Consider the following 26,178-nt stretch of genomic DNA (forward strand, 5'->3'; position numbering starts at 1 on the left):
ATAGGGAGCGCACACTCATGGCTGGAATTTTATCTCTCCACGTAGGCATGATGTGTGTCCACTGTGACATGTTTAATTCCCCCGTGGACTAAACTAATACGAAAAAAGGAAAAAAAAAAGTAAGCAAGAAAGGCTGATTAAAAGGGAGAATCAACAAAATATCAACACGCCACAGAGAGGAAGGAGGAATAGATAATTAGAAGCAAAAAGGAGCAGGTAATTATGATCTGAAATTAAACATGATGTTTAAGACGTCTCCTTTGTACTGCAGTGAAGATTTCAGATTCATACACATAATAAACACTCAGGTTGTCATCTGGAGGTGCAAATCTGAAAGATATTCCAACAAATGAAGTGCTGGCAGAGAGAGGTATAAAGAGATCTCCGCCTGTCAGGGGTCAGACAGCCTGAGATTGCTTCTAGAGATCTTTTGAAAATTTCACACGATTGAAGGCTTAGGGGCTTTGCTGTGTTCGCATTTCAAACTCAGATCAGCGGGATCACAATCAAAAATAGAGGTCTGGAAAATTTTGATGCAAAGATGGCCACAGGCTCCACTGATTTTTTTTTTCCCTTCTTCTTCTTCTTCTCCCAGACAGACACTCTGACATGACTATGATCCCGGGGATGACAGAGTTGTCAGAAAAGAAAGGGAAAATAGCATCTTGTCTTGTAACTTCCTATCAGTCAAAAGGAATTTAGGATCCTCTTTCCAATAAAAGAGAGGGAGAAAGAGCAAGAGGGGGAGCGGGGGAAGACGAGGCTTTCTTACCAAGCAAAGAAAAGTGAAGAGAGTTGTGTGTTTCATAATTAATATTCCACACCTAAACGTTTCTGATCTCTTCCCTTTACAGTGCTCCCACCCCATCACCTTCTTCTTCTCTACAATTTCAATTTTAGATCAATCCAGGTCCTCTGAAACAGTGTGCACAAGTGATAAAATACTGGCTACATGTATATTCGTGTCTAATACTGTATCATTCATCCTATATTCTTCCACGAGAGATATTTTTTACTCGAACTTGATGTAACATGATTTTTGCTACAAACATCTCGTACCCTAATTGTTTTATTAAAACATTAAATCGTTCTAATAAAATATGTTTAAAGTCTGAAAAAAAAAAGCCATAAAAACGGGAGGGAATAGAAAATTTAGAAGTGTCCTAAGAGCCGAAGAACAGCAAAAGAAGGATTAAAGCAACGGGAATTGAGTTAAAACATATATTCAGTATATTCTATTTATAGCTCTTTCGGCAAGGTCAGGTGCAATAGGAAGTGTTTTATCATCTCAGCTATTTCAAATTAATTGCTATTGATTTGTTGACCAGGAGGAAGAGTAGTTAGCTCAGGTCTAATTATTGTGGTTTCTAAAAGAAATGATGCGGGTAACTTTGCAAAGGAAACGAGCTGGGTTTGGAAACCGGACCCTGCCGGGATGCTCTTTCCTAATTAGCTCCGAGGCGAGAGCTTGGGACCTCGAGCAGCCCCAAAGTTTCCCTCTCTGCGTTTTACTCCTGGGTGCTCTGAAAATCAAGTCCTAAGAATTAGTAAAAAATTCCCGATACTGCACGTCCTGCATGGATTTTTGTGGGATTGATATTTTAAAATCAATTTCTGTGGTGCCGTGTGTGTTTCTTCAGGTAAAGAGAGCACAGGGAAGCAGCAAAAATGTGCTTTTGGTAATTGACCATTTACATATATAGATGCATATTTTTTCTCCTTTATGAGGAAAAAAATATTTACAAGAAAGATGAATATTTTTTTGTCTTTGGAAAGGGTGAAAAAGGATTCGAACTCCACTGAGTAACCGAAATTTCACAATCTCTTCAGAAATAAAACATAACTGCCCGTGTCACGCTGGGAAGCAGAAAATAACCTCTGCAAAATGCCCCAAATGATGGTATTTACATTGTTAAAGTTATGACAAGAAAGTCTGTATTTGAAACCGCCAAAGTTTCCCGTTCCCCCGCTCCTCCCCAAATGTGACAGTGGTAACTCTGGCAAGTGACATCTCAATAATGAACAAAACATCTTTTTTTTTTTTCTTTTTTTTTTTTTCCTTTTCCTAACATTGACATCTGAAGCATCCAGTTAATTAACAAATAACCCCCTCATTTTTCGTGGACCTCACTTTTTCTAAATGAAGGATGAGAACTTTAAGATGAAGAATTAACAACGAACTTGAGGGTGTGAAAAAAATTCCAAAAAACTTTTGAGGGATGCGCTTGGGGTGTATTTTCCTCTGCTGGGAATATTTCAGGGTTATGTCACAAAAATAAACCTAAGCGGTAGTGGAACAAATTTTCTGGAGATAATAAACAAGGCTAAAGAATTTAAAATAAAATAATTCGAATATGTAGAAATGGGCTGCGTCAAAGGATTGTTAGAAATGTCTTTTTGGGGAGCTTTTGTTTTTTCTCCCTAGAAAAGAAAAAGCAGAATTAGGAGGATTCGGGTTTTTGTGCCCCTCTGTACCTGGATGGTGACGTGTTTGCAATCCAGACTTTCGGGTGCAACTTTAGAAATAAGGAAATAAAGACAGAAAATCGGAGAAACAGATTTAGAAAGACGCAAGATTAAAAGCATTCTACAGAGAGCGGGGAGAAATAGAAATAAACCAATTTTTAAGAACCATTTCCCTGCTTGGGGGGAAAAAAAATCCGAGAATTTTTCCACATGTACAACGTAAATTCCAGCTCTGCCGAATTTCCCGCTTTCAGCTGAATAAACTGTATTCGCGGAGAAAAAAAAAAAAAAGCTGAAAAAATTATGGAAGTCTTAACTTTGCCATCGAAGTGCCCTGTAAATCAGCACGTTTGTGCTCGCATCGCGTGGGTATTTTTTAATCTCTGCAAAGGTCCCGTCCCGCTGCGGGGAGTTCGTACCTGGGCAGAGGGGAGGGAGGGGAGAAAAAGCCCAAAACGAACTTGGCAGGAGGAAATCGTTGCCATTCTGGCCAAGGACGTGGGGCAGGAGTTTAACTCTCAAACTTTTACTCGGGAAGAGTGGAAAAATTGAACTATTAACGAGGCGGCTTGCGGGGAGGGCGGTGGGCGCAGGATTGAAGCGGTGATGCCTCCTCCTGCGGGCTGAGGGAGAGGAGGGGGGAATTTGTATTCCTTTCACCCTAGAGATGGACAAGATTGTCCTGACAACTGCAAAACGCGGGGGTTCGGACCTTTGTTCCGGGCTGCCGGTTGCGATTTGGAGGTGGCGATTTGTGTTTTCTCCCTTTTTAAAGAAAAACAGGACGATCCGTGGATGGACTTTTTATTCCTCTCCACTGAAGTTATCACAAACCGAGAGTGGGTTTTTGGGGGTTATTTTTTTCTCTTTTTTAGATTTTTCCACCCCATGCTTTTCTTTTTGTTTTGAAGCGTGGCCAACAGCTCGCTAAGAAACGTGGAAATAAATGGGAATTCTCCTGGTGGCTCCAGCCCGCTTGCTGAAAGCGTCCCTAAATCGGGGCAGGAGCTGGCGAGCGGGCCCGATTCTGTCTCCCTTTTGCAGGGAAATCCACCTGCCTCATATATGGGATTTCATCCCGCTCTCTGTAATTTTGGGAGGGGGAGTGGGAGGTGTGTTCGTTCGAAGTCCCCAAATCTGGCTGCCCCATCCCATCTTCCTCCCCGCCCCGCCTCTCGCACCCAGCCTCCCCACGGCCACGCGGGACCGCGCAGGGCGAGCAGCGGGATCGGATCGCGGCCGGCTCCGGGCGCTGGTGCGGCTTCCCGGCGTCTCTCCCTTGTTCCCCACGCGTGTCCCCCCGCTCGGCCTCAGCCTCGGTGGAAACCCCCCCCACTGCCGCGTGTGGGGCTGCAAACACCTTTTCTACACCCCCAAATCAATGAAATCCTCCCGAAATCTTCCCAATTGCAGCTGGAGACGGCAGCTGATGCTGCGAGCTGCGCTTGGGGGAAAGTCCCCGTGTTTTTGTTTTTTTTTTTTTATTTATTTACACGGGGGATTTGGGGCTTCTCTCGCACCCCTTTTTCTGTGAGCACCTTGCAGCCCTGCCGTGAGACGCCTCCTGCACGGGGTTAATCCCGGGCTGGCAGCGAGTGTTTGAGCGAAGTCTATAGGTCCGGCCTGCGATGTATATAATGCCCCGCGCGTTCCGCACGGCCGCGGGGCTCGCCGAAGGTGCCAGCGGGTGGCACCCCCAGCCCCAGCCGCGGGTGGATGTCCCTGAGGGATGCCAGCCTGTGCCCCGAGGTGTTTGCAGAGGGCTCGGTGCCTCCGGTGGGTTCGGGGGAGCAGGAACGGAGGGGGCCGGCTGAGGGGCACCGCCGGGATTATTCCCAGGCACCAAACACCGCTGCGGAGATTTCACATGATCTTCCTAATTCCACGTTTTATATTTTATGATTTCTTGCCAGCATCACAGTGTGTTTCTGTTTAGATATACTAAGCTCCTTGAAATTAATTAACCTGTGGTCAGCAAAAAAAAAAAAAAAAAAAAAAAAAAAAAAAAAAAAAAGTAATACTGGTTAAGCTATATTCCTTTACAACGTTTGGTCACAGTTAGTTACAGAATTTTCCAGCTGTGAGGATGATGTACACTATTTATTGTAATTGAATTGCTGTTATAACACCTTTCAAGAGGAAAAGTGATACATGACAAAAGTTGAGCCGACGCAGGGGCACCCTTTCATCCCTCCCGCCCTCCCCCGGCTTATCTGCAACACAAACTTCACCACGGAGAGCCCCCACTCGTGGCTGAGGCCCTCGGGTGGGTGAGGACCTCGGCCCCGCGCAGCGGTGCGGATCCCCCGCGGCCGCGCTCCGCTGCCAGCCGCAGCCAGGGGCGCTTCGGCCGCGCAAACTGCGCATCCCGCGGGAATTCCCGAGTGGAGCGGGCCCCGCGCTGGGCTCCGCGCATCCCGCGGGAATTCCCGAGTGGAGCGGACTCCGCGCATCCCGCGGGAATTCCCGAATGGAGCGGACTCCGCGCATCCCGCGGGAATTCCCGAGTGGAGCGGGCCCCGCGCATCCCGCGGGAATTCCCGAGTGGAGCGGGCCCCGCGCATCCCGCGGGAATTCCCGAGTGGAGCGGGCCCCGCGCATCCCGCGGGGATTCCCGAGTGGAGCGGGCCCCGCGCATCCCGCGGGAATTCCCGAGTGGAGCGGGCTCCGCGCATCCCGCGGGAATTCCCGGCCGGAGCGGGCCCCGCTCTCGGCGCTGCCCTTCCGGATCGCTCCATCCGCCGCAAACTGGCAGAGGATGAGGAGAGGGTGCTCGTTTTTAGCCCAAAGCGGCGAAAAAAAGCCCTTCTCGTGTTCGGTGGCAATTGGATTTATTTCTGTCCCACGCGTAATAGATTCTCTGCAGCATCTGAGAGATTATTTTATAAAGCAAATTCAGACCAGGCTGTTCATTAGATCCCATTATTATGAAAAGGGAATGATCAGTTGGGAAAAAATCTATCTAATTTGGAGGGAAAGGACCACAGATTTTAAATAATTTCTGTAACTTTTGCTACCTTCGGCAGTTTTGGCAAGAGAACAAATAAAAACCCGGAGGAGTCAGAAGTGTTTTTTCCTCTCTCTCATATTTTTTCCTTTCTCAGTGCCACACAGCAGCCTTTCCTCCTTCAACTTCAAAGAGGACTGAAAGGACAAACATTCTGATACAGCTAATAATACACGGAGAGAAAGAATTTGCATTCCTTAGCAAATATAAGTGCTCATTAATAGAATCATGTATTTGACTAAGAACATCTTGCCAGTACAGCTGGGAGATAGAAAGTGGTCGTGTGGGGAAGGTTGGAGAAAGAGTTCTGATTGACGCTGTAGAAGCCACATCACCCCCCTTTCCCCCAGTCATCTATATCATGTCAACGATTACTATTAAAAAAAAAAAAAAAAGGTAAAGTAATAATCATAAAGGAACAGATGGGGACAGAGTGCCCTGCGACTTCTGAAAGGCACAGCAAGGACTCGCTGCCTAGAAATTCATCAAGATAATGCTAATTGCACTCTCAGGCCGTGCCTCACCCGCCCTGCCGGGGGTCCCGCATCCGCGGAGCATCCGCGGAGCATCCGCACCCTCCCAGCCCCGGGGATGCTCGGTTCCCTCTGAGCCCGCGGCCAGGGAGGGCTCGGGGGGCGCGGAGGGGCGCGGAGGGCAGCGGTCCCTCCCTCCCTCCCTCCCCACGCTGATGACTCTACCTAATGGGTGTGATGGGAACTGATAAACCAAATTAAAGTTGCCTTCTGACTGAAACTTTGTTGGCTTGAGTGAGCTGGAGACGATTCTTGTGATTATCCTTATTTTACACTCGTGAGAACTCTAATTTAGTTCTTATATTCCCTACTGTAAATCTGAATTTAGTGTTCCCTGTAGAGGGGTCTTCTCCAGGAGGGAGTATGTAAAAATCAGCTTGACACAGTCCCCGGGAAAGTTTACAGACACCCAGGTGGGTAAACCTTTCCTGTTCTCAGCACAATACATGATATAAAAAAAGAGAAAACCTTAGAGAAATTAAAAAACAACTCAGCCTTTTAAGGTGATTATACTAACTTACACCTATGTTTACTGATTCCCACCTTTCTACAAAGAAAAAATACAGAAATACCAGGCCAGCAGAGCCTGAGTAGGTGTGTCTGTGAGGAGACTTGCAGTGAGGAGATGCTGAATTGGAATTGCAGCTCAACATCGGGGCTATAATTTGTTCTCCTCAGTTCCCAGTCTTAAAAGTGTCATAATTATCAGGATTTTAAAGGTGAACAATATAATTCAAACTGTTATTTTGAAGGACCCTGTAAGTTTATTTTTTACTTTAGGCTTGAACATCAGGTCTGGATATCTTTGTAGAAGATAACCCTTAATTGAGCTGCAAGGTTGAGAGCTTACACAGAGTAAGGTGAGAGTCTTACTCCACCAGATTTTGCTGCTAACAATTTCTTTCTAGGTTTTAAGTCTTTCAATCTTATTTATAGAAGTTTTATCTGTGAGCTTCTTTAGCTTTAGTTAATTTGGAAGCGCTTTTTGCACATTAGGTGAGTGTGTTTTTATTTCTCCAATGCAGCTGAACGTAGCTTGGCTTTGACTTTAGTGGACTTTATTTCATTGGAGATGCACATGAATGCCAGAGGAATGCACAGGGAATGCATCACATGTGATTTTCCAGGATGGTTTGTGTATGGCAAGAGCAGAAACGTGCATTGGCTTCAAAGAAATCCTGTATTTCATCAATATAATCTGTAGAAATTATCAGTCGGGGCCTGCTGTTGGTTTAGGTCCAGTGGTCATGGGTCTAATAACCTTCTGACTGAATTTGGGATTAAAAAGTCAAAAATCTGTGCTTCATTCAGCAGGTGGGACCCTCCATCAGAGCACACTGATGTCTGCAGCCACTCTTTGTTCTGTCCCAGTGGTCCCCAGCCACGATGGCCCTGGGATAATAGCATCAAGCAAGGAATGCACTGTCTTTTTTTTTTTTCCCCTCACCTCTCCCCATCCTTTTTAACTCCCATGGCTGTGAGCAGCCTCGGAGGGTCCATAAGGTTAACAAATTGGGAATTTCAACCCCCTTTGTTTCAGCCTCCCCTGGAACACGCCTGTTGGCTTTGCTGCGGGGCCTTGAACCCAGGAATCCCTCCTGAGCCACAGCCCCAAGGCCCCCGAGCTCACAGGGACAGCCTCAGCAGGGAACTGCCCCAGGGTGAGGAGCCCAGATCTTTGGGGATGAAACAAAATGTTTCAGATGTGATGAATTGGACATCTGTTTCATCAGAGGGAAAAGAAAGGGAAAAAAATAATCAGCTCTAATGAGAGATGCAAAGATATTTTGGTATGTTGATAGGCTGCCTCCTGCTCCTCACAGCTGGAACAAACACTACCTAATCTATTGGCCTCTAGGAATGATTTTCTTTCCCCAGGGCAATATCTTTTCTTCACATCAGATCACTGGAGTATCAGTAGCAGGCACTCGATGCTTTGCATTGTGCTCTTTAGCAGTTTTGGGTTACTGCCAGCCTCCAATTTACCTGCAAGTTCCCTTCTCCCTGGGATGTGGATCCATTCCATACTGGATTCCTTAAACATGGTCTTGTCTTCCTGTGCAAGCTTTTATTTTTTATTCACTAGCTCCATGAGATCTAAAAGCATTTGGTTTCTCTGTTAACGTGGTCAGGGGATCTGCTTTTACCCCAGCATTTTCCTGTAGGATTCACCACCTCCAAACAGGGTGAAGAGGCATGAGGGACACGTTCCTTGTCCCCCTGAGAACATCTCAGTGTCGCCCATCCTGCACTGGTCCAAAGCTCAGTGCTGGTGGACACTCTCCTGTGCCAGCTGCTTTATCAAGGGACTGATAAAACCTCCTTGAGATTTTTATTAGCAGCTTTGTGTGGACTCTGAATGGTGTCACAGCACCTCCTGAGGACCCTTTCCTCTTTGGACATGCATTGATTTCGTGCACAGATTCAGTTTTTGCAAACAAAACCCTTCAGTTCTTTATGCAAAATTACTTTTCCTGTAAATACAGTATTATTAATGAAGCCTTCTCTGGAAAGAATTTCCTCTCCAGCTCCCACTCACTTCATTCCCATGTACTGTGTTATTCTAGGTGCAGGGCTTTTGCTTTTATTTGTGCTTTCCTCCTTGTAAGAGGTGGCAAGAGGCCAAGCTCTGTCCCAGCCATCCTGCACACCACGGGCTGAAGGAAGCCAGGAAAGATGTCTCTGCTCCTAACCCCGAGTGTGTGCTTTTCATCTGAAAGGCTGTGGCCAGAGATGATGCAAGCTCAGCTGGGATTTTAGCCAGGCACTTGCAGACCGAGTTTTACAGCATTGCCTGAGAGGGGCCAGGCAGGCATCTGCCTTTTCCTGGACATCCTTGCAGCTGCCCCAGCGGTGGCCACTTTCCAAAGTGCTGTCACCCACGTTTGTTCAATCCTTGATGTAGTAGAGGCTCTTCAGGAAACTTCAGGCTCCTGTCTGAAGCCCCTGATAACACCTTGTTGTGCTGTTGACATGGTTGCAGATCCTGTGACTCTGCATATTTCTTTTTTTAGATGTAGCATTCCAGCTTTCTCTCTCTCTTTTTCTTTTTTTTTTTTTTTAAGCTTCCCTTTCATTAAATTGTGCTGATGCCACAGAAAATTGTCAGCTGTCCATTCTTTCCCTAGACAGGGAATATGTCTGTATGTATATATATGTATATATGTATGTATAATCAAGGCAAGGGGAGGAAAGGGTCAGGTGTTGCTATGGAAAGAGACTATTAATCTGTGACAGAACTGCTACTCTGGGAGGTGAAGTCTTCCCCTGCACAAAATAAGCCTTTAAAGGGAAGCTCACAGCCTTTCTCCAGGGGACACCTGCCCCAAGTTTGCTGATTTGGTAATTTGCTCCCCTTGTTGCTCGACTTTGATGGTGGCTATTCAACCAGATTTCCACTGCTCTGAATGTAACCCAGTCTCAACTGGTCTGGATTAAATTAGAAAGAAGATTTGTATAAGGTATTGCCTTGAATGCTTCACAAAATACGTGATGGCCAGGTCCTGGAGATTATCATAAGTGTTCTCAAAAATCCTGGGATGGTTTATGCCAGACAAGCAGCTGCTTACACACATCAAACACCTTTCACTTTTAATAGATGCATCCAAAAAGAAAGAAGTGGAAATTGAAGCAAAGGGAGAGATGAATCCCTTCCTCCTCTATTCTGTTAAAATGCAGACCTCACTTGGGTGTCACTTTGGTCCATGCTGGGTATGATTTCATCAGGGGCTGTCAAGTCAACCTGCAGCAATAAAAGCAGTTCTGCTTTCATTTTCTAAGCCTATTTCTGACCAGGAGGGTGGGGCAGAAGGAATCCTCCTTTGGAGGTACCTTTGCAGAGCAGGTTTCTCTTTGCTCCACGCATGGACATCCAAGCACACACAAATGGCTTCATCCTCCCAGGGCTCCCAGCGAGGAGGGGTTGAAGCAGCCACTCCTGACCCACAAACTGCTCTTCATGTGAGGGCCCCACAAAGCCTAGGAAACAATTATTAACTGTGGCAAAGTGGTTGCATTAGAAGTGAATGTGATAAAAGGTAGATTTGCCAGCTGAATGCCTCATCTATAAAACTTGAGGCTGCACTCTGGGTGCTCTTGCACCTTTGGAAGGATTCTCCCTCTGTGGGTGTAATTTCAACAGCTTGTCCCATAGCTTTATCCTGGCCTAGCAATGGAACTAGAACTAAAGAGTTAAATTGTTTTCTTCCCATACAGCAGGATTTTTCAAGCCATTTCACTTTTCCAGCCTCTGCCACGCTTCCTGCTGACTGCAGAGCTGCCAGTTGCTGCTGCCTCTCCCGGTCACTTGGAGGTTGCCTCATGGACCACAAGGTCTTCCCTGGCCAGGGGCTGGGAACAGCTGCTTGGAGGAATGTGAATGAGCAGAACAAGCCTCTCTCAGGGTCACTGGCCTGGTGTGATGTTCACACACACACCAAGCAATGTGCCACAAGCAGCATTTTATTTTTACTCTGCCTGGCAGTCTCAGTTTCAACTTTTAAAAATTTTTCCTTTGCCACAGGAAGCGTCAGAGGGCATTGAGCACTGCATACAATAAGAGTTGGTTTAAATATTAAAGTGTTAACATTTCCTTTGGTGTCTATCTCTTGCATTTTTAAGTTTTCTTCAGCAGTCATTTGATTGATTCTGAGATTTTTGTGCTGCTTTGGACCTTTAAAGCCTGGTAAGAAATTACTGTGTCTTTGAAATCTTTGAGATCTGAACATTTCTCCTCGTGGGCACAGGTGTGTGTTTGTGCATACATATGTACACAGGAAAATGGAGGTATGTGCCTCTCTGGAAATCAAACCTGGCAAAAGGAGAGTTGCTCTTTCCTCTACAGCATTTAGAAAATTTCTCTGACCCCTTTCTGTCTTTTTCAGAGTAGATTTTTGCTGCAAAACCAGTACTCAAAGAGGGGATGTGGCCTCAGCATTGCCTTAGGGGCATTTCTCCTTCCCCACCCAGTTCAGCTGCTGTGTTTTTCGTCAAGAGTGGTGATGCACACAGGGTATCAATCACAGGGGCTCTCATGAACTTCCCAATCATAAACCAGGTAAAGTTCTGTGGTCCAACCAACACTGCTCAAGTAATTTGAGCATCAAGGCATACTGATGATCAGCTGCTGCATGGTTCTGCCAGGCAAATTAATAGGAGTATAAATTAGGAAAAAACCCACCAGGCCTACTCAGAACGTTGCCATCCAATTCAAGTTGCTGCCTGGGCTGATTGTCAGTGGTCACTTGTGACAAGATGACTGGTGAGAAGAGGAAGGAGGTGGTAAGTTACAGGCAGACAAAAGAAAAGTCATGAAGAAACAAAGAATACTTTCCAGAGCAAAGAGATTACTCTTTGAGTAAATTACTCTTTGAGAGAGAGGGCTGTTTTTGCAGCAAAGAGCAGGTTTTCTTCACAAATGGGCCTGAATGTCACCATTATCGAGATGGGGGTGCATTCCTCCTCTTGGGAATCCATGGCTTGTTTGCTAGTGAGGGAAGAGGGATGCAATCTCCTTGGTCCCACCAGTAAATCTATCCCAAATAAAACCAAATCTGAGTAAACTTTGCTTGCTTTTGTGGGGTTGTTTTGCATGGAAACAAGTGCCTTGTTAAGCGGAATCCATGTACATCAGTGCAAGTGCTCCTTTAATCCCAAAGTGTTAACAGGGTAAATTTCAAAGGAAGAAAAACTCCCAGTGTCCATTTTAAATTAAAGGACAACTTAAGAGACAGATGTTCTGCTACATTTGACCTATCCGTTATGGTCTTGGCAATGTTTTTAAAAGCTGTCACCTCAGTACCATTTCTGAAGTGATGGGAAAGAGGGACTACCCACTCTGATGCAGGAATGCCATGAAAAGAGGATTTGGGGAATGGAGGAAAAGAGGCAGTAGTACAAATTGTGGCTAAACAGAAGATCCAAGCTGGCATCACTGATGAAAAAGAAACTGAGATATGGTAAGAAAGAATGGAATATGTGAAAGAAGGAAGAAGATTGGATCTGGGAAGTGAGGGTAAGAAGTATGGCCTTGCTGAAGGCTGGGAAAAAAGCAGTGGAAAGGGTATCTGGAGGATGGTGGGAACGGGGATTTGTCACTTGGTTTTTGGGATGGGCAGACAGACGGGAGGCTGTGGTGGGGAAGGAGACACAGAAAGGGGCACACAGCAGACCAGGCTGGCCCTCAGAAGGAGGTGGGGAAGGTGGCAGGCGGTGCAGGTTGGGGGAGGTGGGGATGGCTGCCAGCCTGCCTGGTGACGGGGTGGCACTGTCAGTGCTGGTGCTGTCAGGGATGGCAGATGACAGGAGCAGGAAATGGGGAATACGGGAGAAGAAAACGTTCTCAGCCCCCACCACTGCCACGGGAGGGGTGAGTTCAGCTTCCATCTCTCAGTGTAGCTCCTCAAAATCTGGGGCCATCTGGACACAGTCCTGTCCCTCCTACAAGCTGTCAGCAGCACCGAGGGATTGCTCTGGCAGCCAGGACTCCCTGGCACATCCAAGAGCCTCCGTGCTCATGGCCAGAAGGGCAGATGGCAGCGGATCCACCACGGTGCCTTTGCAGCACCTGGCGTGCCCTGCTCGGGGCAGCCCTGCAGAGCCAGGGGAGCCTGGCCTGGCCACTGCCCTGTCACCCAGCCAGGGGCAGGGACACCTCAGCTCCCTGGGGCATGGGAGCCACGGTGGGAACGTTCAGGATGGCCAGGTTTGGCTCTGGCTGGCTCTGCTGGGTCGGGCATCAGCAGAGCAGCAGCTCGAGAGGGGTGACGGGGCAGGGCAGTGAGGGCTTGGCTGACACAGTGTCTGCACAGGAGCAGACACGCGCAGTGCTCAGCTCAGCCCCATCTCCTCAGCACCTCCTCCGCCCATACATTGAAATTTGGACTGGTGCTTTGAGTTGCTTCTGTGATGGGTATGAATAAGAGTGGCTGGAAGTATTGGCTATTCCTGATCGTGCTCACCTGTACATCAGGGATTATTTTATTCATGAAATGTTTCACTAACCCTCAACCTTCCCAAGAACAACACTGCTTTATTACAGCAAATCTGGTAAGAGACATCTGCAAAGTGAATGCTTTGGGCTAAGAAAGTAATGTGTGTTTTTTTACTTAGAGCTGCAGAAAATAATACCAAGGATTGCAGCTCTTCATTCTACAAAAAAAAACCAGACCAAACCAAACCCAACAAACAAACAAAAAAACAATTCAAAAATCATGCCAAAAATCAAGACTTGTAATATGAACAGTATAAAATTTTGTATTAGAGGACATGACATGGGAAGTAAGTGGTGACTGTGAATTGGTTAAAGAGTCAGTTCTCCCTGGCTGTTTCTCCTGTCACCCCAGGCATTGCCTCCTCACAGATGTTGTTCCTGGGAAAGGGAAGAAGTTGTGGTTGACTCGTCCAACCCTCAGCCCTAACAAACTCTTCTGGCAGAGGAGACTCTGAGACTTTTAGCTTAAATCCCATATGTGCATGTATTTCTTCTGCTGGGAAGTAAAGATGCTTTAAAAAATGTCAACTATTTCTGTTAAACTGTAAGATTTCTCCAATCTAGGTATGACATTGTGGCCAAAACCTTTGAGGCAGAAATCCTCCCAGAAGAAAAACAAATTGACCCACGGTGAAGATATCCACAGAGTGAAGCAGAAAAATAAATAGGTTTGAACACAAGTTTTCTCTGCATCATAAACAGGCTCCCTAAACATTGATTTATTAGTCATTCAGTAAAGAAGAGGAGAAAGAAGAGAATAAAAAAGATGCTAGATTGATAAATTTGTAAATGCTTTAAATTTATTTTATCACGTAACATGAAAATTTATGCAATGAATTCATACATAAACAAATAATGAGATATCTTTAAACACACAGATAAGTGTGCACACCTAATGCACTATTAGGAAGCAGAGCCCAGTTTGAAAAACTGATCTCAGACCACAGTGGACTGTCCCAGCTGTGCCACTGTACTCTGGGACAGCATCCCCTGCATGGCCCACCCCAAATTCCCCTTTTAGCAGGGTGGAAAGATGAAACCCTGTGACACTGCAGCCCTGGCACAGATATCTGATAAAATGCTGTAAGTGCAGGGGATGTGGCTCAGGGGAAGCACATATTAGCTGCAAATATCATTAAAGCAGCTACCAATTTAAAAATGCATAAAGTGCAGAAGAAACTGAGCCACAGCAAAACCTGTTAGTGATAAAATTGGAAAGAGAAGCACTGAGTGCCCAGCTGGTTAAATCATGATGGAGGGCAAAATTGAGTGAAAAATAAACACCAGATTTAGAAGCACACTTGATGTATCTGGCAGCCTGCAGGAGCTGGTGCAGAGATGTCTGTGACCATGTCAAAGCTGCCCAGCTCTGTTCAGACGTGCACATGGTCCTGGTACCCTGCAGAGCCTCAGCCCCTCCACTCGAGCAGGGAGTGAGCAGTGACCCACCCTACCCTGGCTGGCCCTGCTGGCAGAGAGGACTGGACTCAGGCTCTCAGAAGAGATTCATCCTCACAGAACCATGGAGCCACAGAATCCTAGAGTGTTTGGGTTGGGAGGGACCATAAAGATCTCTTTGCAATCCCCTGGCACGGGCAGGGACACTTTTCACCAAGCCCCATCCAACCTGGCCTTGGACACTCCCAGGGATGGAGCAGCCTCAGCTTCTCTGTGCCAGGGCCTCACCACCCTCACAGGGAAGAATTTCTTTCTAGTATCTAATCTAAATCTAACCTATTTCAGTTTAAAGCCATTACCATTCATCACTGTAACCCCTAATATCTTGAACATCTATATCCCCTCGAAGGATCTGGAGGCAGTTCTGTCATCAACAGAAAAAAAATTCAGGAGAATGGTATTCATAACCATTAGGTGACTTCAGTGCTCAACATCCATTGATTTCAACACAGGAGAAGTTTTAAAAACATCTTTTATTTTCCTGATTAGCTCCTATGAACTCAGCTTCTGGGTGTCCAAGCTCTCACGAAAAATCAAAGGAAGCCTGAATGCAAAGCAAAAGCACAGTTGTCACTTTAGTTTACTCATGCTTGTCCCAGAAAATGAAAAGAGGCTTTTTCTCACTTTGTTTTTTTTTTTTTTTAATGCACTCGTGCAACACAGTTGTGTTTGGAGTTAAACTTCTTATTGTCATGTTGGAAACCCAAACTGTGAATGCAAATCTCCTGATGGCTCAGTACCAGACCTGTGAGTCTCATTGCAGAGACATCTTTGAAAATTTGGCCTCATTTTGTAGTGACAAAGTGACAGATTCCTCTGGTAAGGAAATTCTGGTGAGCAGAGTGCCTGGAGGTTTGGCTAATTTGCTAGGATTACAATTTGGGTTTTAATGACAGTATCTTAGTTTTCCCTCAAACCAGCCATCAAAATAGAGCTCTGCTTCTAGAGAAAAGTAAATCCACAAAGATACAAAAGTAGATTTATCCCATCTGACTGGTGCTCCAAAGCTCCCAACTAAGCCTGTGTTCCCCTTGTCACATTTCCTCTGCCAGAATCTGGGTCTGGTTTTAATGTTCTCACATTGTTTTGAGCAGCCAGGATTCTTGGGAAGATAATTTTCACCCTGTTTACTTCAGAAATTAATTGGGATTTCTGTCTCACACTGCTCCTGAGCATATACCTTGTCTTCTCCTCTTAGGTCCTCATTTAAGGACCCAGTGGGATGGGTGGGATGGTTCTCCTGCCATCCTGGGCTTGTGCTGCTCTGTCACACAAAAGGGAAGCCTTGTGCCAGGATCAAGTCCACCAACTCCTTCACATGTTCAAAGACACCTTTTTATGATAGAAATTCTTCTCAAGCCCTTGCCAATTAAGCCCACTTTAATAACTTTGACCGTTTATGTGACATATTTCATCTTGGAAGAGCTAATAAAATCACAAATTACTGTTCACAGTGCTCCCAAGAGGAAGCTCATCATTATCACATCCTCACTCCTTTGATGGGGAAACTGAGGCAATGTGTTTTAAGGACAAAGAATGGAGTCTTTGCCAAACCACCCAGGTGAGTTCAGTGCTCTGCAGGCTCCCATGTGGGACAAAATCTTCTTCTGCTGGGCAAAAAGGGAGAATCCCCTGGTTTTCCTCATCAGAAACATGCAAAGGTGAAAAAGGGTCATGAAAATGATGTCTGTGGATCTTCCAATTCTCTGCTGGGCATTTGAACTTAAAATGCCAGCAATGCTTCTCTCCCTTGCTCTCAAGAGGAAAGCTATATCTGGAGTAGGGCAACATGCCTTAATTTGAGAAATTTAATGCCTTCGAAGCGCTACCAAAGCACAATTAGCAAATAAAAAAACCCCAGAAGTCAAGGCAGGAGACCTGAATATGCAGTTCAAACATCAAAGGAGTATTACCTGTGCTTTCATCTCCCTTTCCTCTTGTGAGTCAAAGATACAACATATCACTGCATATTTTAAGCATTTTCTGTTTTGAAAGCTTAAATGTCAGTGTAATTACCCCAATGGTAATTTCTGTTTGTTGTTCCAGGCTGGTACTTCAGCAGAATCTCCCAATTTTCACATGATTATCTCCATCTCTGCCTTTGATAGGTTTGTGTCCAATTCACTCTGGATTTGAACCGCTTCACATTCCTTGAAAATCTGCTTTGAATGCTGTCAAAGGAGGTATGGAACTGACTGTTGTGGGGCATTTTTGATGTCCTTCTTTCCCCTGGTTTCCCCATCCTCTTTCCCAAGTGCAGGATCACCTGGTTGCACCGAGACCCACAGTTCAGAGCAATCTGTAATGTAACCACCTGGAATAACTTTTACCTTTTTCTTTATTTTCCACCTTTCTTTCTTTAGAATAAACTTCGCTGTTGAGGATTATTGACAAATCTGCTTGAAAAAGACACATGAAGAGCATCCTTTATGGTCCATCTTGTGGTAAAACATGGGTATTTCTTTGCTCATTTGAATGTCAGTGGATTATTTATGCTGGTGCAATGTTTTCAAGAGATAAAATACTCCCCACTGTGCTACATGCAAATCTCTGCAATGTAAACATAAATAGTTGTTGCACATGCATAATCAAAGACATTTTTTATAATTATTGTTGGATAGTTCAGTCCTCTAATAGCATCATCTGGTGTAAATCAGTGGAGCTCTACTGAAGCCTGCAAAGCCCCTACCGATTCGTACCAGATGGGGCTCAAACTCTTCACTCTAACTTTAGTCATTCTAAAAAAAAAAAATGGAGAGAAAGCCCTGGTAGTCCTTGCAAATGAAGTTCTTTGCTCATTCATGGGAAGCTGGTAAAGCAAGAATGGCAGGGACTTTTCTTGATCCATATGCAGCCCTTATGTAGGAAGAACATTTCTGCCATGAGGAAAGGAGGAGGTTTTGTGCCAAGTGAGCTCTTGGCCCCTCTGCTCAGACTCCTGCAAAGATTTGCCAGATAATGGCATTTATAACGTGAACTCCTTTCTGCCAAGATTTGGACCAAGACCACCAGCTCTCTATTTAGCATGGGCCAGCAGCCACTGCCAGATGCTAAGAATTTTCAGTTGTTCAGATCCTGTGCTGCATTTTGAGACACCTAAAGGTGAAGGGCTGGAAATCTGGTTTTCTGTCCCCAGAGCGATCTTGTTTCACTGTCATTCAGCATTATCTTTTCTCCAGCATTGTACACAGCACAAAGAACTTTCTAAAGGTACTTTGACACCTGGTTTGACTCCAGCTGAAGACAACAACCTCAATTTCATCCTTGTGTTCTGTAGAAAACTGCTCTGAGTTAATAGAAAAGACAATATTCAGTAGCATCTATTTTCACAAATTAATTCAGACTACATCATTCAAATAGGTGCTAGTGGAAGCTGCCCATGCAGATTTCAATGCTATAAATATACAGTTATTTCCAAATCATCAACAGTGTCTTAACTGCTCTATACACTGTTTTATCAATAGACACAAAATTAACTTTGCTTGTATAAAAAGGGGTGGAAAATTAGGAGTTTGCTCTCCCTCTTTTGAATGCTGACAGCAAAAATATCCACTAAATACCAAAAATTACCTATTAATAATAGATTGGAGGAGAGAGTTTTGACAGAAGTGAAGAGTACACATATACAGCATAGATTTCCCCACCTTGCAAACAACTTAAAGTCTGCATTACTGTGCTCAGCTCTTTCAGGTTTACCTGTCAGATTTTTTTCCCCCTTGTGTTTTCCATTTGCCGACAAGATCCTCCAAAAGAGTTGCTGTTATTCTTGCATAGGCTTGACGTGGACATAAACTTTTTTGCAAGAAGCCTGAGCTACTGTTAGCAGCTCTTGAAGAGCTCCAAGTCCGACGTAGGTTTAATTTGTGGTGAGTGCCATGGCACAAATGTCTAACAATATAAGTCTGTTGGACATGTCGTCTGGGCTGTCACGTTCAATTTGCACATGACCTCCTGGCCAAAAAATGGGAAAGAAGTGGTAGAATGTGGGACTGAAAGCTTATATTATTGCTTTGACAGCTTCACTCATCTAGAAGTAATGCAAAATGCAATTTATATTTATACTCTCTGACCTTCTGTACAGAGAGTGAAACTATCTAATGATGGGCCATGGTAGCAGAGAAAGAAACAGATCTCAATGCAGCTGGAATTTGTCTACTTTTTTTTTTTTTTTTTTTTTCCTTTCAACCATTCAATTACAGTCAAAAGATAAATGAAACATGAAGAGTGTCTTGGTTAGGTAGTGACACAATTATTTTATAGCGGGTAGGTTCTGGCTCTGAGCCTTGGCAAAGGTTGCCATGCACACCTTGTTTCACTAGATACAGATAATCTGCCTGCTCCCACCAGACAAATCCCCTCTGCTTGGAGGTGTGTCCTTCTGCCCATCACAGGAGGAGAAAAAAGACACCAGCAACTCGGTAGCACTCTTCCCCTGCATTTCAATCTCCTCCAGAAAGGCTGATGCTCTAATCCTATTAACCACCATAAATCAAGTCAGGCTCTGCTGTAAACGGGGCATGAGGCATTTCTGTGGAAAACAGGCAGAGAGGCAGAATGAGCCACGTTCTTCTCATCTGAGGAGCTTTGTGTCCTCCCAGGGAAAAGAAATAAATGCAGCAGCCTTTGATTCTGACAGGAACCACCAGGCAACACCTGAAGATCCTTAACAAAACATCCCAGAGCTGGGATCAGCTCAGCATCCTTCAGAGGGGCTCACTGCAGCCACGGCCAGAGCAGCAGAATTTGGCTCGAAGATTCAGCCTCCAGCTGCACCTGTTTCTACCTTCTCATCCAAATGAGACACAGGATTTGAAGGAAAAGTTATTTGCAGGGATGAGCATTAAGAGGAGATAGCAAACACAGAAAACACAAAGTGTGGTGTTTATGCATCTCAGGGTATTTTGGACAAAAACATCAGTTTGAACTCATCCTTTCATCCATTGATCCATTCTGCTTTAAACAGGAGTCGATCCAAAGTCCACTGACCTTAGTAGTGAAAGCTTCATAAGTGGTTGGAGGCTGTGAAACGGTTTTAGAAATTAGGTGTTTGTACAAAGCAGTCACTTATTTTCTGTCCTAATTGGTTTCTTGTGGTTTGCCATGTTTTTCTCTTGTACACTGAATTAATAAAAATCACTGGATGAAGATTTCAACTGATGTCTAACTTTCTCCATGGAATTATTTTAAAAATATATGTGTTGACCATAATGAAACATTAAACTGATGGTCACTGTACAGTTAATATGTCAGAAAAGAATAAAAATGCAGAAACAAAGGCTATGAGAAGGTCATGTTTCATAAACAAATACAATAAGATGAGATAACTAAGACAAAATAGTTCAATGATGAGAGGCTGAGTGAAGATTAATATTCAATTTATCTTTCTTTTAGTTCATTTCTCAGTGAGAAAGAGCAGTTTGTCCAAACTATTACTTAACCTACAGGTTAAAAAATTACTTCTGCACCTTTTGGAGCAGAATATGATTATTTATTTATTTATTAAATTATATATTTATAATTTATTATGATTATTTATTAAATATTCAATTGATTTAAATATAATATTTATTAAATTATTAAGAAATTTAGCATCTAGCTGATTTGTGGAGCTTCTTCCCCTGGTCCCTGCAGGCTGGTGCACTCTCCTGACTTTCCAGGGTGTAATATTTCAGCCCATGGGTTTAAACCTTGGGCCACACATGAGGACTGGGACCCCTGGGGTGACTCCCTGGGGGCGAGGGCAGCTCGGAGGATGCCCAGGGCTGTGTGAGGGGCACTTTGCAGCATGAACATCATAGTTGGTGCCCATGGTTAAATCCATACCCACCTCCCCAGGGCTCCTCCAGCCACAGAGCACTGCAGCCAGACCGGGGGGGATCAAACCCAGGGATCTTCTTCCTTTTTGTTCTTTTCTTTCCCAAGTGGACAGCTAGAATAAAAAAAAAAAAGAGTTAAAACAACCAAAAAACAACATCTCTAGAGGTCCAAAAACTTGTGTAGGTCTGACTCCTGCTGGTGCCACCACAGGCTTTGCCCTTGGCAGCATGAGGAGAGGGATGAAGCCTCTGATTTGGGTGGGAGGGAGAGGAACGCCCCCAGGAAATTGCAAGGTTGCTTTTGCAACCTCTTGCCCAGCAGCTGGTACAGCAAGCAGCGCCTCCCCTCACACACTCCACAGATCTTTTCCAGCTGAGTCACTAAATCAGGAAAAAATGGAGCAGTTGAGCTGGCATTTTAGGGGACTGATTTGGAGGGGGGTGGGAGGAAGAAATCCCCTCCTTTGTCTGTAGTGTTTTCATTTTTTTTTCCACCAAGCTGCTGGAGTGAAGCAGTTAATAGTGATTTTTTTTTCCCCCATCATTTTTAATCCACAACCCTGCCCTGTACCTGCCCTTATAATCCCCTAGCATGTGCTGGTGACATCACATGGCCATCAGCTCCCAGCTCCATCCCTGTGACTGTCATTAACTGTTGCAAGCAAATGAAAAATGACTGGGAGACTCGGTGGCTCCCACCAGTGACCTTGGGTATTATTAGAATGACCTCGCTTTGGCTGGACCATAAAAAAAAAAGAAAAACCTTTCTTGATATCATCGCTGGGGCTGACTGAGGCTGTTTGCAGCGAGGAGCAGGGAAAGGAGTGGAGAAAGCCATTAAAGAAAGCAAAGTAAATGTTATGCAAAGATGCAGTGGCCATAAATACTTGATCAGAGGCACAGCCCCAGCAGCAGCCTCACAGCCTGACCCCTTGCCAGGACACGCTGGGCGACGCTGGGGTTACAGAGCACCTTGCTGGGAGTATTTTTTAACCAACCTCCTCTTTGTGATTTGTTTGCTTGGGCTTGAAAGGAAAATAAATCACGTGTAACCACTTAAGGGCTTATTGGCCTCTCACACCCTTATATTCTGACTGGCTTTTCTGGTCCTACACACAACTCTGTGAGCAGAGCAGGGGGCAGACTGGGCAGGATGATTTTTTTTTTTTTTTTTTGTGTAGTATAACACAAGGAAAACGTGTATTTATGTCTCTATGTATATACACCTCCTCCCTGTGCAAACATATATATACAGTGCATGTTTATTAATGTGCATATGTATGCAAACATAAATATTTAGCACTTATATATGATCATATTTATGGTCGTGCATTATTCTCAATGCACAGGCATAAAAGGAACAAATATTCATTGCATGTGTCTGATGTTGCCTTCTATATATAATATATATAGAATATATATAGAATATATATAATAGTATATATAGTAGTCATGCTTCTTCCCGTGTCCTCTGGAGATATTAGCAATAAAAATAAAGATTAAAATAAGAGTAAGAATTAAAAAGAATGAGAATGACAATGAGAATAAGAATAACTCATATGTGGGCTGGAGCATGAGGATGCTCTGGTGTTTAGTGCCCTCCCTGGCAGGGACCTGCAGGCTCCCCCAGGGCAGGGCTGCCCAGGACCCCCGGGTCTGGTCCCGGTGTGGTGCTGGGTGACCTGGCCAGGCTGCAATGCTCCCCCCGGGGGGCTGGGGGGGCCCGGGGTGCCCCGGGGTGTTCGCTGTGAAATAGTCAAAGCACAAAAGCCATCCTCCCGCCTGTCCTGCCTGCCTTCTCCTGGCTGTCAGCTGGAAATGGATCTGATGCCCTCTGGACTTTAACTCCCGACGAAAAGGGCGTTTTATTACAGGTTATGCCAAGTTGCAGAGAGACTCGGAGAGCTGAATAAGAAGAAACAGCAAGTGGAATCAGGGGGTGGGAGGGGGACACTGCAGATGTTTGGCAGGAAGGAGGAAGATGGGCTCAGACTGGAGGTGTGAGCAGGGACACTGATGTCAGTGTGAGCAGGGACACTGATGTGAGAGTGAGCAGGGACAGTGATGTGTGAGCAGGGACACTGATGTGAGAGTGAGCAGGGACACTGATGTGAGTGTGAGCAGGGACACTGATGTGAGTGTGAGCAGGGACACTGATGTGAGAGTGAGCAGGGACAGTGATGTGAGAGTGAGCAGGGACACTGATGTGAGTGTGAGCAGGGACACTGATGTGAGAGTGAGCAGGGACACTGATGTGAGAGTGAGCAGGGACACTGATGTGAGAGTGAGCAGGGACACTGATGTGAGAGGGAGCAGGGACACTGATGTGAGAGGGAGCAGGGACACTGATGTGAGAGGGAGCAGGGACACTGACGCCAGGGTGGGAGCACAGTCCCTGCTGCCGGGGGATGCTGGTGCTGCCGCGGGGTCTCAGCGCATCCTCCGCCGGGCAGAGCTCCCCGGAGCGGGGCGGGGGCTGCCCGGCAGAGCTCCGCTGCCAGCGGCAGCTCCTCATCGGGCAACAAGGAGCAGAGACCACCAAACCTCCTTTTTCCCCGTGCTTTCTGCGTGTCTGGAGAGCTTCTGCCCCCTTTGCGCCGTGCAGGACCCTCTGTGTGTGACTGAAGAGGGAGGGATGGGCTGCAGGTGGCTTCCCCACCCAAACCCTCCGTCCTTCTCCTGTTTTGGGCCAGGAGGGCATCCCTGCCGGGCTGCAGGTGGCTTCCCCACCCAAGCCCTCCGTCCCTCTCCTGTTTTGGGCCAGGAGGGCATCTCTGCCGGGCTGCAGGGGGGTGCTACCGCGCCGTGGTGCCAGGAGGAGCGGGCAGGGAGCGGCGCTCCGCATCCCACTCCTCGGACCCGTCACGTACCCAGAAGGATGCCAGGGACTTTATGGAGTCTGTCAAGCACTCAGTGCTTCTGTCTTTAGTGGCATCCTCATAGACAAACTTCGCAGGTGTTAAAAAAATATGCCGGGAAATAATACTACTAATACTAATAATAAAAAAAACCAAACCTCAACAAGCTTAACAGCTGCTCAGGGACACTGCAAACCATCTGATTTTGCAGGATAGGGCTACCATCCTAATTCTCCCTGGCAGCTTTTCAAGTGCGTTTCATCGCTGGTTGCCAATGGAGGATGGCTCTGTCTCTCCCTTCGAGCCCTGCCGGGTGTCTCTGGGAGCGGTTTGGCACCGGGAAAATCAACTCCCATCCCGGGAGCTGGGGAGAAAAAAAAGTAAAAAAAAAAAAAAAAGAAAAAAAAAAAAAAGAAAAAGAAAAAAAAAGTGCGAGTGTCTGGAAAAGAAATAATAATAATAATTTTTTAAAAGTTTTGAAGTGTCAGACTGTGAATTTAAGTTTCAGCCGGGGTAATGTTGTGCCTTATGGCAGGTGAGAGCTGCGCGGGGAGAAATGCGACAGTCGCAGACAGTTTGGGGACACTCGCGTGCTTTAAGAGCCCAAGGGTGACCTCTGTGCCAGCCTGCCACCCCTGCGCAAGACACGGGCACACAGGGTTCTGTCGGGAGGGCTGGGGGCAGGAATGACAGCACGAAGCTCTTCGGCATCCCTTCCCAAAGGATGCTCCCCCAGCCCCTCTAGCCGGCCGCGGGACTGGCAGCTCGCTGCTCCTCTTTGGCTCGTGGGTCTCCTTTCGGGTTTATATTTATTTTTGAAGTGTTGAAGCCCCAGTAACACAAAGGGTTTTCTCGGAAGGAAAAACAAACCCCAACGAAATCCCAGAGCAATCTTCGCGGCAAAGCAGAGCCGCCTGTTTCTGGAAATGATGCTTGCAGAAAGGGTGAAAGTCATGAGCCTCTAACCAAAAATGTAACAAACCCTGGCCAGTATCACAAGGGCAAACTTCCCTTGGGCCTCAGGGTTTGCTGTTATCCTTGCTTACACTGATAAGTCCTTTTTCTAAATCCTCCAAAGTTGCTTGCTCTTCCCTTTCATGTATAAAGTTACCAAAATCTGACAGATAAGACAGATTTACTGTTTCTGGATAAGACTCATGGCCACACATAAGACACCACACCGCAAAAGATCACTTAAAATGTGTTGCTGATTCAATGGAAGACTGTTGAAAAAACTCTGTTTTTACTTTAAACGATAGCATGAGGAAAATAATAATATAGTAAGAGGGGGAAAGAGGCAGCTCCCAGAAGAATAAAGACATTTTCTGCTCTGCTGTCACTCGTGTTTTCACCTGTATGTGTGCTCTCCAGAGCAGGCAGTGTGGCTCAGGGAACTGCTTTTCTTCTCCTTCTGTTTGATTTCAAAATGCAGCTGACACCTTCACAGGTACATGACATTATCGGCACTCACACTCCAAGAAAGGGCTGGGGAATGTGGTGGAAGGATGTGTCAAGGATGAGGCAGGAAAGTGCAAATTTAGAAAATCTTGGAAGTTTTTCTAAAAGCCGTCTGAAAAGACAAATTAGTGGGGATTCCTCTGATTATAGCATATACATTTTGAACTCTTTTTGGATACCTTTATAACTTAAGGACTGGTGACCAATTTCCTAAAGTGAGCTATTTGTTTCTTTCCCTTCAGTGAGAGGTTTTTGTCTACATTTGGTGTTTTGTAGCACCGCTGCTGTGGGGAAAGAGAGCCCAAACCCAGCTTCCTCACCTCACTGCTAAATCTCAGCCTTCCTTTGGTTATCCAAAACTGTTTGAATTTGAGCCAGCGAGTCCCAAAAGTTTTACAAACCTCAGCAGAGAAGAGAAATATCCCATCCAAGAGTGCATTAGCACTCGGAGAGACAAATCACAGCACAGCGGCAAAAATAAAAATTCAATAAAATAAAGTACGGGCTCTTGCTGAGGTTTATTTTTAAATTACCCGTTTTACACTTTAAAAAAAAAATAGTAGAATAACCGAAGCAAATCGGAGAGGAAGAGAAGAGCAAAGGCAGGAGGAGTGCGGCTGCTGGAAACGAGAGTTCTGTGCTCGGTCTCTGGGACAGGGAGCCGGGCAGCAGGAATTGCCAGAGGCACAGGGGGCATCGCCTTTCCCCGGGTCCCCCCAGCCCTCGGATAATAAACTCAAGTGTCTGTCCGTCTCAGCCCTGCCCATCTTCTTTAGCCAACTTGACAAAGTGGAAGAAATATGACATGTGAATTATTAAAGAGGAGGCAGTTGACTCCTAACCTCTGTTGCTTTTTTCTCAGAACCCATTACCTGAGAATTTATCTTGCAGGAATTACAGTGTCTGAAAGCTTCGGGAGGAGAAGCGAGGAGGGAGGGGGGCATTTGAATAAGAGTTTTGAAGAAATACCGCTGAAAAGCACCAGGTTTCACCTTAGCATTTGCGCCACTCAAGAGGTGGATAACGTGTAAGAGAAAACAAGCCATTCCTCCTCAGAAGTGGATCAGGTCGCCACAGGGAGCCAGGGAATAAAATCCGAACTGAATTTAAAACGGCTATCACCACTTAAATACATTTAAAAAGTAGAAAGGGGGAAAATGGAAAGCTTTTCTCGTGCTTAAAGTTTGTCCTTTAGCCCCGTTCTTAAAGTTAACGAGAGCTCTTGATAAATAATCTCCCCGCCCGCCCTGGGTGAAGAGGGGCTCTGCAGCGTGTCCTGCTCATCCCCCGGCGCCCAGGGACGGGATTTAATTCCCTGCCAAGGATGCAGAGCCCGGAATCTCGGGGGGGAAAAGTCTGTACCACCTCTGGGTGCAGTAGTCTGTACCACCTCTGGGTACAGACTCCAAAGTTTAGAGGTTCTGCCATAACCCTCCCTACAAAAGTTTGTCAGTGCGATGGAACTGGCGGGTAACTCTCAGGCCGAGCAAATTGTTGGATGATTTCCCCCCCGCTAAGGAATTCGTAGCAGAGGGACAGATCGAATGGCACGGACATTGATTTTCCTTTTTAATTTTTTTCTCTCCCCCCC

The 26,178-nt window shown here is 45.7% G+C and overlaps 1 long non-coding RNA gene across 2 annotated transcripts in view; it reads left to right on the plus strand.

Annotated features, from left to right (window-relative positions):
* The window catches only part of LOC116183995 (uncharacterized), a 30,408-nt gene extending 13,774 nt beyond the window's left edge, over nt 1-16,634 (plus strand). Inside the window, exons 1-4 of one of the 2 annotated variants that reach the window (XR_004148714.2) lie at nt 10,857-11,062; nt 13,562-13,665; nt 15,910-16,016; nt 16,564-16,634. This is a non-coding gene — a long non-coding RNA (uncharacterized LOC116183995). Of the gene's footprint in view, nt 1-10,856; nt 11,063-13,561; nt 13,666-15,909; nt 16,017-16,563 lie in introns of those variants that run through there. The other variant, XR_004148713.2, reaches the window with a different exon arrangement.
* Nucleotides 16,635-26,178: the final 9,544 nt, after the last annotated feature.

The sequence above is a fragment of the Lonchura striata genome, chromosome 11 (assembly GCF_046129695.1).
Source record: "Lonchura striata isolate bLonStr1 chromosome 11, bLonStr1.mat, whole genome shotgun sequence".
Lineage (NCBI taxonomy): Eukaryota > Metazoa > Chordata > Aves > Passeriformes > Estrildidae > Lonchura > Lonchura striata.